At 30.0% G+C, this 16,128-nt stretch overlaps 2 pseudogenes; both read left to right on the top strand.

Annotated features, from left to right (window-relative positions):
• The first annotated feature begins 13,539 nt into the window (after window positions 1-13,539).
• On the top strand, window positions 13,540-13,645 carry LOC111737996 (annotated as a pseudogene).
• On the top strand, window positions 13,646-13,750 carry LOC111737995 (annotated as a pseudogene).
• Window positions 13,751-16,128: the final 2,378 nt, after the last annotated feature.

Here is a 16,128-nt window from a genome sequence, read left to right as displayed (position 1 = left end):
TATGATGTTTAAAAAGAGTGATGAGAAGAGGTGACATCCTTGTCTTGTACCTGACCTTAGTGGGAAAGCTTCAAGTTTTTCACCATTAAGTATGAAGTTAGCTATAGGGTTTTTATAAATATTCCTTATCAAGTTGTGGAAGTTCCTCCTCTTTTCTTGTTTATTAAGAGCTTTGATCATGAGTCATTGTTGGACTTTGTCAAATGTTTTTCCTGCATCTATTGATAAAATAATTTTTTTTAAAACCACAAATTAATGTAATTGGTGGATTTTTAAATATTGAATTAGTCTTATCTATTTAAAATAAATCCCACTTGGTCATAGTATATAATTCTTTTTATACATTGTTGGATTAAATACGCTAATATTTTGTTGAAGGTTTTTTGCATCTTTTTTCATGAGAGGTATCAGTCTATAGTCATATTTTCTCATTATATCTTTGCCTGGTTTTGGTATTAGGGTAATACTCATCTCATATAATGAATTAGGAATTATTTCCTCTATTTCTATCTTCTGAAAGAAATTGTAGTGAATTGATATAATTCTTTCCTTAAATGTTTGGTATAATTCACTAGTGAACTCATCTAGATCCAATGCTTGCTGTTTTGGACTTTTGAATGGGCTAATATCTGCAAATATATTAAATATTAATGAAAAGAGTAGGGTATCTTTTTTAAAAATCTTATTGGAAATATCATTCATGTTTCTCCATTTAGTGAGATACTGGTTTTAGGGTTAAGCTTATATAAATTACATGTCATGCTAAAAAATGAAATATCAAATACTATTGCCTTGAGTTTTATTTTCCTGGAATAGGTTATGAATTATGCAAAGGTCTTTTCATCATCTGTGGAGAAAATTAGATTTTTTTTCTCCTGAAATCTATTAATGAGGTAATCAAAAAAGAATTAAAATAGCAGGTCTGCTCATAAGTTTGACCATTGGGTGATGTGTAGGAGCTTGAAGTTTGGGAGGATTACCATCATTCTAATGGGTAAGAGTGGCTCATTTTGCCAAAACTGTTTGTACAAATCATGTGGGTTACACTAAACTCCCTTATTTTCTTCTAAGAATTTGACATTTTGATACATGATAGGCAGAGGATGATTGTGGGACCAGCTCCTCATAGAAACTTTGGACACTAATTCCCAAATGAGCTTCTCTGATAAACAATATTTCACTTGCTGCTCAGGGAATTAATTATAGCCTCTGTGACACCACTAAGAGAGAACTCAGAAATTTGAACCTGGTTTCATCTAGATTTTGCTCCATATGCCTTTTTCTTTTACTGATTTTGCTTTCTGTCTTCTCACCATATTAAATCATAACTATAAATGACTATATGCTGTTCTGTAAGTCACCTTAGCAAATCGTCCAACCAGGGGTTGGTTTGGGGATCTCCAACACTTATGGTATTTGATATTAGTGTATTTCTTAATATTTTATCAACATTGTATTCCTAGAATAAACCTCACTTGATTATGGCCTATCAGTTTCTTAATGAGTAGTTGTATTCTGTTTGCTAATATTTTTAAAACTTTTGAATTAATATTAGTAAGTGATATTTGTAATTTTCATTTTTAACTGTCTTTATCAGGTTTAGGTGTAAATGTTACATTTGCTTCATGAACAGTATTAGAAGTTTTCCGTTATTTTCTATGAGCTAAAATTTTGAAAACTATGGGCACTATCTAGCCTTTGAAATTTTTATAGACTTTTCCTTTGAAATTATCTGGGCTAAATGATTTATTGTGAGCAAGTTTCTTGATAAATTTCTTTATTCTAATGTGGAAATTAGCTTATTTAGGTTTTTTATCTATACTACAGTCAATATTGGCAAGTCATATTCTCCAAGATTACCATTTCATCTTTCAAATATATTGCAGAGAGATCTTGGGATTTTAAAATAATGTATTCCATTTCAGTGATTTCCTCTCCCTTATCCTTTCTATTATGATTATGTTTTCTCATTTTTCCTTAAGTTATCTGGTAATTGGTCATTTTGGGAAATTTTTAACAAAAAAAACCATCATTTTTTTCTTTAGTGATTATATATCAGCTGTTTTCCAAATCTCTATAAATCTTTGCTTTTATCTTCATTCTTTCCTTTCTTTTTCTTTCTTTTGTCACACTTGCTTCTCTTTTTCCATCTTTATTTATTTATTATGCTAGAAGTTTTATTTACTCATATTTTTTAATTTTTTTGATAAAAAGACGTAAGGCTACAAAATGATCTCTGGCCACTTTCTTAAGTTTTCCATATATTCCGATATAAAATATTTCCATTGTCATTAATTTTTAGAAAAATAATTAATTTTGAATGGTAATGTATTTTTTATCCAAGAGTTTGATAAAAATAAATAGAAATGTTATAGAAATAATGGAAATAGAGTTTATATACAATTATAATACATTACAAATATCAAATAGCCCACTTGTTTTAAATTTCTAGATTAACCATAAATAGCTGCAGCAATTGTATAGTATAACAACTATAAATAGCCTTCACTTTACACGAAAAAAATTCCTAAAACTGAAAATGAAACGGTTTGAAACTAATGAGAAAGTCATGTGTTAGAAATAGACAAAGTTTCTTGACTTTCCTATTTCTACCTGATGCAAGGAACTTCAAAAGTTCATAGGCTATGTTGAAATAAATTAGAAAAAAAAAGTAAATATATATATATATATATATATATATATATATATATATATATATATATATATAAAAAAGTAAATATATATATATATATATATATATATATATATATATATATATATACACACACACACAGAGAGAGAGAGAGAGAGAGAGAGAGAGAGAGAGAGCGCGAGAGAAAGTACATTGCCCAGAGATGCAACAAATTGGTCTTTCTAAAAATGACCCTGATGCAATGGAGACAGTTAAGAGCTTGTTAGCAATTCCTACAGGTCTCAAGGGGTTCAAACTGTTCAGACACAGAACAGAATATAGTTCAGTATATTTTCACAGAGATTCAAAAGTTTTTGCAAAACTCACTAAAAATCTTCAGGGAAAAACATACTTTGCTATTTTTTCTGGTACCTTTCTATATTCTCAGAATAATCCTCAAAGCCATTTTAGGTTCGCCCCTGTGGACCATGTCTCTGGCAATACTGATGGAAGTCATGCCATTCTCACAGCTGGACCTCACCGAACCCGTGCTTGTGAGTAAGAGTGTTCGTTAGTTTTAATTATGATGGGCATGTTTGCTGAAGTGACACTCACTGTGAAGTTTGTTCTGCATATTGTTAGCTCTCCTTTATAGCAAAAAAAGAAAAAAAAAGTCATTAATAATGTTGTTTTGGAACAAACCGCATTCTACAAGTGACTTTTTGATGTAAATATTTTGATATAAATATTTCTAGGCTTTTTCAAAAACATGTATAAGCATTGCCAATAATTTATAATTCCATAAGATTTAAAAATCTCTTCAGAAAACAATTTTCAAAATAGGGGGGAAATTATTTTTAGCAAACATTTTTATTGATGGTCTTGGATAGCATTACCTTATTTAATTACTATAATAAACAAAGCAAGTGAGTAAGTTAACCCTACATACAACGAAACTGTCTCAGAAAGGCAATGGTTCTTTCAATGTCATACAGCAAATATATGTCACAACTGGGATTTAAATTCATATTTCTCTCTAGCTGTAAATGTTTTCCTCTTTTCATTATCACACCATGGTCACACACATAAACAATAATAGCTACTTTTGATATAATAACCATAGATTTTCACTCATTGGTATTAATATCTTTACATACAAGGAGAAATATTTAATGTCTTCTAACATATTAAATTGAGTTTAAAATAAAGTAAGAAATTTAAATACATACTTTATTATATATCATGTAGGATTTTTAGTGTAGCATTTTTATTCTTGAAGATTTTAGCAATTGAGATAATTTCAGAAAAAATAATTTTTTACAGAAGTATAATGTACATAAAATAAAATTTATTCTTTTTGATGTACAGTTCTGTGAATTTGGAAAAATATATTCAGAAGTGTAGCTAACATCACAATTAAGATATAGAACTATTCAATTACTACAAAATATTACACTCTGCCTTTTTGCATTTCAATCCCTACATCCACCTTTAACTATTCATAATTACTGATTTGTTTTAGTGTTTTCTGTTTCCACAGTTTTTCCTTTTCAAAAATGTCATAGAATTGGAATCATATTATATGTTGCTTTTTGAATCTGGCTTTTTTCACTTAGTAAAATGTGTTTGAAATTTTTTCATGCTGTTGCATGTTTCAGTAGTTTGTTCCTTTTCATTGCTGAATAAATATTTCATTGCATGCATGTATCACAGTTCGTTTATTCACCCATTAAATGTTCTTTCCATGTTTTGACAATAATTAATCAAACTACTATAAACTCTGTGGAAAGATTTTTGTTTGACTATAAGTCATTAGTCATGGGTAAAATCTAAAAATGATATTTCTGGGTTTTATAGTGTGTGTCTGTTTAACTTTATAAGAATCTGCCAAACCACTTCCAGAATGGTTGCACTATTAAGGTAAATTTAACATTGTATTGTGACTATATTTGTTAAATAACAGAATTTTCTAATACTAATACTGTACTTTAATCTATTATAAAGAGCTATAATCTAGAAAAATTCAGCCATTTATTCAAAACATTTTCCATGTTAGTCAAGCTGATTGCATAGCATTCAAACTCATATCTTAATAACGGATGCTTAGAGTTAATAATGAATAACAAGTTAGTAGTAAGTAGAAATATTTTTAAATAAATGTGTTCAGTACTTTTCTCATTTAAATGAATAATATGTCCTTCAAATATTTAAATTAATTTTAATATTAAAGTATTATAAATGAAACCTAAATATTTTAAGTAATTAGAGTAACTATGTTAAAGTTGGAATTTAAAAAACTTTCTTTTAATAGTTTTTAACTTGAAATAAAGTAACTGTGTAGAGCTTACTGTGCAATAAAATTTAACAACATTATTAATGCAATGGCTAGATGGAGAGCCAGAGGAAAGAAAGAGCAACTAGGGGGATTATTTTATAAACTATATCAATGCCTAACCAATATACTGTATACTTGAAACTAATAAAGTAAATTTTTTTTAAGAACAGGAAAACAAGTTAACATTAAGTTGACAGCCAGTCTTTCAAAATGACGTTTTGTTCTTGGATGATCATTCTAAAGACATTTTAACATTTATGACAATTAAGTTTCTTCTGGAAAACTCTAAAATATGAAATTCTAATTAAAGGGTCATAATAGAAATACTCTGGCTTCTTTGGATGGTGTCATCATTCTGTAAATGGATTTGTTTGGTACATGCTTGTATCTGTAAAGAAGAATCTCATGAAGATCACCTGAGTGTCATTCCTTCACTGCTTAATTATCATCTTCATATGATTTGATCTAGAAAGGCTTATTAATAAACATATTAAAATAATATGTTCATAGCCTGATTTCAATGTCTTAAACAGACATACACACATATCACATAGGTTATCTCTAGGGCATACCAGTACTTTTTATTTCCTTCTGTGTATTTTTCTATTTTTGCAAGCTTTATTTTATGATTCTTGTTGATAAGAAAATAGAATCAATAATATTTTTAAATTCAAATATATCCTTATTCATCTTAAAAGTCAATTTCATTTCAACAAATCTTCCTGTAACCTTTTTAATTGTTGTTATAACTCTTCTCTTTGAAACTCTTACAATTCAGCATTAAAGCATTATTAATTCTGAGTCACAGATACATTCTTTGGTAAGAATAAAAGTTATTAATGACTCCTTCTTGTACTCTGACCATAAACAACTCTTTATGTTTAAAAATCACTTGTTGATTTTTATTTGCAAACATTTTCAAACCCCACTGCCCATATGCACAAGTCTAATCTTTCTTTGAGTAATTGTGCTAGCCTTCTAACTAATTTTGTTTCCTCTGGTTTCTTTTCTCTACAAAGATGATTCCATCTAAAATATGATTTCGCATGTATTATTAACACTACACCATACAATGTGATTGATAAATGAAACAAAACAAATTGAATTTTGCTTACTCATTGGCAAGATAACTAAATTCAAATTTACTAGTACTATATAAAATTTTTTTTATAACAAGCCATTACTATAAATTCCTTTAAATACATGGTTAATGTTTTATAACTAGATTTTTGTCAGCAACCTTGCTGGACCATATTGAAATATATTAATCATCTATATCAATGTTCTTCAATATGTGATTCATGTATCTGAGAATATACAAAGACTTTCTAGGAGATATGTATATAAATATGGTTAGTTTTAATAATAACAGTGTCTAGATCCTCAATTTTGTGTGCACTTTTTTTTCTTGTCCTGCCTAAGAATAAATTTGATGTCCTACAAAGTCTGTTCTCAATTCTTTTTTCATATTTGCCCTTCACTCACCCAATCTGTTATATAGGACATTATTTTGGGGTGTAGAAATCTTACACAACATTCAGAAACACTGATGTTCATGTTAAGAAATAGATAAAATAGAGCTATTTGTATAAATATGGATAAATAACAAAAATTGTAATGTTGAGGGAAAAGCAGGCTGATGAGAATACTTAGGGAATATTATCATTTATATAAACATTTAAATCTTAAAATAGTACCATAAATGGTTTAAAGGTACATACATATGTCCTATGTGTATAGACTATGTATGAACATTTAAATATGTAATCTCTGGAGCCAAAATATCTTGGTTCAAATTCCAGTCCAGCTCTTACTGGTTGTGTGACTTCACATGGCTGCTCACTCTCCTAAGGCTATTTTTCCCTCATATGTAAGATGGGAATACTATAGTTGCTAGTTTATTTAATTGACATGATAATGTAAAATATTTAGAACAATTACTGGTAGGTGGTGAAACTCAATTGATTTGATGGTTGTTGTATTAATTAAAAACATAAGCATAAATGATATATACTAACTTTAAGATCGTGATTACTTTTCAAGAGAAAAAGAGAAAAGATGGTGACGAAGTTTTATTTGTATCTCTAACATTCAATTAATTAAAAAAAATAATAAAATCTGAAGCAAATATCCTACTGTTCTGTATGACCTAATCTTATCTAAATACATCTTCAACTACCCAATTTCCAAAAGAGTCACTTCTTGAGGTACTAGGAATTAGGACTTCATTATATGAATTTTAGGGAGGCACAGTTCAAACCATTACAAGAACACACTTCTAAAGAAGTGTAAGGGTTTCAAATCCATCCAGTTCCTATTTCTAATGGGGTTTTATGCTCCTTCTTCTCTTTGTTAGGGGATTTGGAAGTTTCTTAAATCAAATCCCCTAGTTCTACGTATAGCAGCAGGTTTTACATATAAAGATGAAAGCAAAATGACTGAGCTGAGTTCCCACAGCCTTTGCCCCATTACCTATAGCTTGGGGCCATAAGTGGAAGGAGAAAGAATGGGAAAGATAAGATCCCCACTGGATGTTTCTTATTAAAAAAAAAATCTGGAAAAAAAGAACACTTACACTGTATTTTCCAGAAGGCTTCTCAGGAAAGGAAAGTGCAAACATGTGAAACAACAAGGAAAAAAGAGAAAATGTTCGAAGTAAAGAATGTCATGAGAAATGAGCTTTGATTTAAATTTGTTTTCTATTCTTTCATGAGTGGTTTCTATACTTGTTTCACTTTAATAAAGAAAATTGAGACACATATAATCAATTTATAAACAGTATCAGTAACAGTGATAAGAGCTCTCTGTCTTTGTATTTTTATTAAATAACCATCACGACATGTCACCAAAGTTGAAGGACATGGTTGGGAGACCAGGCATTGTATTTGCTGAACTTGAATAGGGTTAATATAAATTTAAGAATGAATAATTTTTGCAGTTCTGGATATGATTGGGTTAAGGAAAAAAAGCCTAACACCATCAGGAACCAAATCAGCTAATACTGTAGCAATCTAAGATATCCAAGAGAACTGTTCAGTCAGAACAGTGCTGTGATGGCTCCTTCTTTTGACTCAACCCAACAGTTGAAAAGGTCAAGCAAGTCGTGTAAATAAAATCCCTTTGTTTGGTCAGGAGACATTAGAGCTCCTAACATGCCTCCAATGTGAACACATGGTCTGTTGGGAAGAATGCTTTGGTCATTAAGACATTATTCTCTTAAATGTTTTAGAGATTTTAATAGGGAGCTTGATGGCTCCATATACAGTAGAAGGAGAGGATTAAATGCAACTGTGAAGTGTCCTATTCTCCAGAAATTGTTCATTTTCTAGACCAAAGATTTGTAGAAATATCTCTTCCATCTAGGGAATACCTTCAGGAAGAAGTAAATTTCTCCTATTTTCAGTGAAAGAATAATAGGGGAAGCTTAGAACTAAAAGTAAAATTGAAGAAATGAAAGAGAGGGTGAGTACTGGGGACATCAGATATTGGTCATCTCCTATCCAGAATCTACTGAGAATGACCAGGAGAATGTATAAGAAAAAAAGGTTAAAAAGAAAAAGAAAGAGAAAAAATCATGAGTTTGAGACCTCCTATGTAAGCCCAGCCCTGATGTTTCCAGATTTGGGTAGTGAGAATCTCTGGGGGAGAGGGGATCTGGGTTACTAGATAGGGAGGAGCAAAACAAGCATTAATAACATTTTCTATGTACTGTATCCATCTCCATCAAGAAATGCAAATCAAATACTTGATTTATATCTAAATTCCTTTATTTTTTCTGTTTTCTTAATGACAGTCCTCCCAAACTAAATCACACTGGTTTCTTGCTTCATGCATTTTACATAATTTCAGTTCGATTTTCCCTATTAGAGTATTCGTTCTCAATATTTTTGTATGACAACCACCTAAAAGATATTGTGCCTGTCATCAATAAATTAAACTCTGTGTACCAGCAACTTTCAAAAAATGAGAAGTCAAATTAGGTGAAAGTTAATGACGCCCACTCCTAAACAATTTCTGCCCCTCAGAAAGAGCAACTTCTCAAAATTTTGAGAGTGCCTAGTAATATGTCCTTTGAAAAATCCAATGTGGTTTTGACAGATTTCGTTAGGAGGACAATGTCCTTGCTGCCACCACAAGGGCATACTTCCCTAGAGTACCACTATGGAAAGTAATTACCTCATTAGAAAACTATAATTATTAAAAGTTAAAAATTTATTTTTAGAACATTCTAATCCTTCACTGTTCATTGGATTTCCAATATTTAATATAAAAGTTAATCAAAATTTTTTTATATTGATTACATATTGAATGGTACTATTTTGGGTATATCGGTTTAAATTTTTTAAATTCTTTTTTCATTACTTTTTAAAATGTGGCTTCTAGAAAATCTAAAACTACATTTGTGTTTTACATTATATTCTTATTTCTGTTCGTGTAAATTAATTAAAGTCTTATTTGAAATATCATTTCATCTATGGTCTATTTGTGATATTGTAAATAAACTTACCTGAATAGAATCTAAGAAAAACCTTTTCACTTTACTTAATTTTGGTCAATAACATGCTAAAATGAGTTTTCAGTACCACAGCACCTTGAATGTATAAACATAAGTTTCTTTATTTTCATATGGTTGGTTTTATCTTTGTTCCTATGTTTTAAAAAGCCTACTACTTTTCTTTTCCCCAAGGTATTACAAAGTAAGAGAAATTATGAAGAAAAAATGAGTTGCTAAATATTGTAGTGAATATAGTCACTTATTGAGGGCAAAACAAATAATGCATAATGCATTTCAGGAATTATTGTTTCAATGATTTCTTGTGGCACTTAAAACCTCCTGAGTAAGCTAAATACAAACCATGCAAGAAATTGACTGGTTGAAATTTTCTGCTCAGAGGCTTGGATTCCAGTCTTTGATGAAAACTATATTTAGGCTTTGAAGCTGCTGAAACACCTTCAGAGATTCACCCATGGGGATTAAAAACACTAGTATCTTGAATAACATGAAAAGCAAAACAAAACAGAACACAAAACCACAGGTATTTTTAAAAATATTATTTTCCAAAATAGGCTTACTTCAGAAATAGATAGTATTTTTAAAAGTTACATTTAAATAATTTTATGTATTTTAAAATTAAAGATTTTTCCATATGTGGAAATCACATGGCACTTGCTGATAATAATGTATACAAATAAATATCTCAGAAATGTTTTAAAAAGACAATTCCAAACAAATATTGATAAAAGGAAAAATTGATTTGAAAGAAAATAAGGTTGTCTATACTTTCTTACCAATTTCCTACTATCTTACCAATTTCAATTATCAATTAACTAAAGTTTTGATATCTCACTTATTTCTGGGAATACATTTAAGAGTCAACTGTATATTTAAAGAAATTAATAAAGTTTTGTTATTTAATGAAGGCTGTTGAATCCTCCTGCTAAGATTAGATTGATCCTCAGTGTATAACGTACGTTTGGTGTTTTGTTCACCAGATTTAATTGTTTCTGAGATGACAGAAGTACAATTTTTTTCACAAGATTATTTCAAATTTTGTGGAAACTCCATACATAAATTGGCTACATCAATTTACAATCTAATCAACAGTGGACGACAGATCCTCATCAACACTTGTAGTTTGTTGACTTTTTCATAATCACCACTCTGTCAGGTGTGAGCTAATATCTCATGGTTTTAATTTGCATTTCCCTGATTAGTGATTTTGAGCATCTTTTCATACATTTCTTGGCCATCTGTATGTCTTTTTTGAGAAAAGTCTATTCAGGCCCTCAGCTCATTTAAAAATCAGATTTTTTGTTTTTGATATTGAGGTATATGAGTTTTTTTATATATTTTGGATATTCACCCCTTACCAAGTATGTAATTTGCAAATAACTTCTTTCACTCGGTAAGTTGTCATTTCTTTTTGTTGATAGTTTTCTTTGCTGTGCAAAATCTTTTTAGTTTGATATAGTTCTATTTGTTTATTTTTGCTTTTGTTGCCCTTGCCTGAGGAGACATATCCAAAAAAGATTGCTAAAGCTGATGTCAAAGAGTTTACTGCCTATATTTTCTTTAGAACGTTCATGGTTTCAGGTCTTACAAATAAAACTACCATATGACCCAGAAATTCCACTTCTGGGCATTTATCCAAAGAAAACAAAACACTTATTCAAAAGGATACATATGCCTCTGTGTTCTCTGTAGCATTATTTACAAGAGCCAAGATATGGAAACAACCTAAGTGTCCATTGATAGATGAATGGATAAAGAAGATGTTATATATCATTAAGTAATAAAAAAGAATGAAATCTTGGCATTTGCACCACTGTAGATGGACTTACAAGGTATTATGCTAAGTAAAATAAGTCAGAGAAAGACAAATACTGTATGATTCTACTTATACATGGAATCTAAAAAAAAAAAAAAAGGACAAACAAAACAAAACAGAAACAGACTCACAAATACAGAGAACAAACTGATGATTGCCAGAGGGAAGGGAGATTGTGGAATGGGTGAAAAAGGTGAAGGGGAATAAGAAGTACAAACTTCCAGATATAAAATAAACAATTCACAGAGATATAATGTACAGCACTGGGCATATATTCAATAACATCAAAACAACTTTGTATGATGACAGAGGGTTAATAGACATCATAGTGACTACATTGTAAGATATATAAATGTAAGGTTACTATGTTGTGCACCTGAAACTAAATAATATTTATGTCAACTTACACTTTAATTTTTTAAAAAAGATGATTTTACTTACGTTTGTTCTCATTCTGTAAACTTTGTCATTGTAAAATAAGCCAGTACCAGAGCTTAGTACAAAACAAACAATTCCTTTGTCATTCTATAATGCTAGATTTTTGTTTTTCTCAATGGCAACCAGTCTTTAATGATAATAACAAGTTGAATGAATAGACATTAATAAAGAGTAACGTTATTTATGACTAGTAACTTGAATAGCTCTGGAAAAGTGTGATGATCTTTGCCACATAAATTTTAATATCCCAATGAATCACTCTTTCTTGAACATCAGGGACTCACACACCCTCAGTACTCTAATTTTAATTCATGCTGACTTCATCTCCTATAAATTATACTCATATTAATAAAAATGAATGCAGTTCATAAAATCAAACCATTGTCTCAGGAACTATTCAAAATGTCACTATATTTTTCTTGCACTTAAATAAATAATCCAATAAATTTCACTTGCCCTCTTACCTTGCACTTTGCTCAATATTCTAAGTTACTGGATCCATCTGTACATTCTTACTTTGTCTTCGCTATTGGTCTTATTTCTCTCTGGAATAGAATATAACAGGAATCCATGCATTTACTGAGAGACAAGAGGAAAATACAAACCAAACTAAACCAAAAAAGAATGTGTCTGCCTAATCATAGAACCCATATGGACTGCGAAGGAAAGGGACAGAAAACAGGAAAGAATTACTAATTGCTGTGGAGCTATATTGATTTGAAAAATAAAGGCTTATCCAAGGAAACCTATTCCAAGTGAAAACAAATATAACTTCTTTTATTTATAAGTTTTCCAAATTGCTCCAATCAAAAGGTCAAAGCTGAGAGTAACTGAAACTCATGTTCATTGTCTTCAAAATTCAGTTTATCAAAAACATATGTAAGTGACCTTGCCTTCTAAAATTCTCTAAGAAGTGATATACATACATTCTCTAAGGTGTTTATGGAAATGAGTACGTGATTTGATTTGGTTTTATAATTATATTATGTTTTATATTTACTTTATATTAATCTAACTGGTATGTTTTAAGATGTTGACTTGTTATCAACTTTACGTTTAATTCCTGGGATGTTCATTCTCTTCTAGATCATTGGGAAAGAGTCTAAGTAAGTAAAATGACAGTCTTTATGGTTATTCCCTGAGTACCTTCTGCCTATTAAACTTATTGGAATTTAATTAAGTTAAAATCTGTATGTCTTACTCTAGTGCTTAGTGTCTGCAATTTGCAATTCAAATTGAGTTAGTTTTCTACAACTGTCAAATTTTTCTTCTTTCTAATATTGGTATTATTTTTTTAAAGAATATCAAAGTAATTTTTGTCAAAAATAAATTCTCATCCAAAACAAACAATCAAAAACTTAAACTATTTGATTCTATGGTATATTAAATGATTTTTATGAGTAAAGGACTTGAAAGAATTCAAGAAAACAAAATTAATTTATTGTTCCCATGTAGAAATAGTAGTAGCCAAAAGAGGACTAAAAGATTTGACTAGGAAATGATGTAATAAAAGGCTAAATGTAGAATGATAGGAGTATTCAAATGTAAATTTTCGTAAAAGTATCCAGGTTATTTCCAGCAAGCAAAAAAAAAAAAAAAAGTGCGTTTATATATTACTTAGCAGCTACAAAGTATTTTGACAGAAATTATGTTTTATATATATATTAAAAAATAGCTTTAGTGAGATATAATGCACATGCCACATAACCCATCCACTTAAAGTGTATAATTCAATGATTTTAGCACATCTAAATTTTACAGGCATCAGCATATTTTTAAATTTTATTTATTTATTTTAAATACTTATTGCTTCTTGGCCTTTTGGCTAAGATTAAGTGTAGTATTTGTTCTTATCAATTTAACATCACCACATTTTAGAGTGTTAATTTTATTTATTTATTTTAAATACTTATTGCTTCTTGGCCTTTTGGCTAAGATTAAGTGTAGTATTTGTTCTTATCAATTTAACATCACCACATTTTAGAGTGTTTTCATTGTCTTAAAAGGAAACCCTGTACCTATGTGTGGTTATTCCTTATTACCTTCCCTATCCCCAGCTTCAGACAGCACTAATCTACTTTCAATCTCTATGTATTTTCCCATTTTAAACCTTTCATATAAACGCAATCATACAGTATGCAGTCTTTTGTGACTTAGTCTTTAGGTAGCATAAAATTTTTAAGGTGCTTCCATGTTTCTAGTTGTATCAATTTTTTTTTTTTTTTTTTTTTTGCTGAACATATTTCTGCTGCCTGGATATAACATCTTTTATTTATCTATATATAAGTATCCATAAATAAATTGATGGATATTTGGGTTGTTTCCACTTTTGGTTACTAGGAATAATAATGCTATGAACATTCATGTACAAGCTTTTGATAAGTTTTCATTATTTGGGGCACATACCGAAAAGTTGAATTGTTAGAGCATATGGCAACTCTTTAACTTGAAAGAGCTGCCAAACTGCACCATTTTATAATTTCACCATTTAATAATCCCAACCATCAATGTGTGAGAGTTCTAATTTCTCTACTTCATCACCAGCCCTTTTCATTATTCATATTTTTAAGTATAGCCATATTAGTGGATGTGAAGTGACATCTCATTGTGTATTTTTTTTCTTTTAATTAAGACCATATTTTAGGGAAGGTTTAAGTTCATAACAAAATTGAGAGGAAGGTACAGGGATTTTTCATATATCCCCTGCCCACAGACATACATGGCTTCCCCTATTACCAACATCCCCCACTAAAGTAGTACATTTGTTACACCTGATGAATCTACATTAACACATCATAATCACCCTACTTCCATAGTTTAATCTTATGTTTTACTTTTGGTGTTGCACATTTTATGGGTTTGGGCAACTGTAAATGATACGTATTCATCATTACAGTATCATACAGAGTATTTGCTCTAAATTTTTTTTGTGCTCCTCTATTTTCTCCTCTCCCACCCTAACCCCTTATCTTCTTACTGTCTCTGTAGTTTTGCCCTTTCCAGAATGTAATATTATTGGAATCATACATAAATAGCCTTTTCAGGTTGTCTTATTCAATCATGAATAAAGCTACTATAAACAGCTGAGTATAAGTTTTTGTGTGAGGCTTTCAACTTCTTTGGGAAAATACCAAGGTGTGCAACTGATGGACCATACGGCATGAATACATTTAACTTTGTAAGAAACCACCAAACTTTCTTCCAAAGTGGCTGTACCATTCTTTTTGCATTTCCACCAGTAATAAAAAGTAGTTCGTCACATTATGTTTTTTAACACTTAAAACTCCTAGAAAGGAAGATATCATTGGCTTAAAATACTGAGCCAAAGTCACATGAGCAGTTAAATGAAATATCAGCTTGTTACAGAATACTTCTTAATTGACTGGGACTGTCCTGGACTTTATATGATATTAGGAACCCCAGTCCCTTGTGTTGACTAAGGAAAATAATATTTCTTTATGTCAGATGGGTTAACTGTTGCTCTGGGAGAGAGATATTAAAAACTGAGTAAAGAGAAGTCAGTGGGAAGAAAATATGCCAAAAAATTTCAAAATGTTAAATGCTAGAGCAAGTGTCATCGTCAGACACAGGAAATACAAAAAAGGCAGTTATATGAGGAAAAATAGAGACACCTTAAAAATAAAGGAGATGCTTTTAAGCAAACATAATTTGAGCAAAAGGCACAAATAACAGAGTATCTTATTGTTCCAAACACTAGGGAATGTAAGTATGATGGATACCCAAAGAAGTTTGCCACGAGCATGTAGGCTCAAAAGAGGAGGACTTTGGACTGACAATAAATAAAAACAATGAATGACATTGATAAATGTACTGATATTATAAGTTTCTTTTTCTGCAAAATCAAATGTTATGAAGAATTTTGATGGACAGTTTTTTTTAAGGTTGTTCAGAAAAGACAGAACTATGATAAAAAACTATATCTTAAGTTTGCAAGGATTGAGTCTTCTAGGAAAAATTATGTTTTCTATTCATGCTTTTTACTTTTCGAAGACTTAACAGAACAATATTGTTTACATTCAGACTCAGGCAATTTCATACCCTATTGTATCATAAAGATATACACAATCAATGTGATAAAAAATATGGTGGGAATAATTTTACACTGACTTATTATCTCAACACTTCATCTTCAACAATCTAACATCATAGTTAAATATGTAACTATGGTCTGGTTCTATATAAAAATTTCAACACATTTCAATAATTTTAATTCAACTCATTATTTAGAGGTAATAAGTTAAAGTATTTCTCATAATAAGTTCTTAGTCTTACAATGAAATTATAAATAGATATATAAACAATCTACACCATAATTTAAAAGGACTACATAAATTTCACTAGAAACACATTTAGATTATTATGGCTGATTTTGT

The sequence above is a fragment of the Pteropus vampyrus genome, unplaced genomic scaffold (genome assembly GCF_000151845.1).
Source record: "Pteropus vampyrus isolate Shadow unplaced genomic scaffold, Pvam_2.0 Scaffold33, whole genome shotgun sequence".
Classification (NCBI taxonomy): domain Eukaryota; kingdom Metazoa; phylum Chordata; class Mammalia; order Chiroptera; family Pteropodidae; genus Pteropus; species Pteropus vampyrus.
This window is presented reverse-complemented; position numbering and strand designations above follow the sequence as displayed.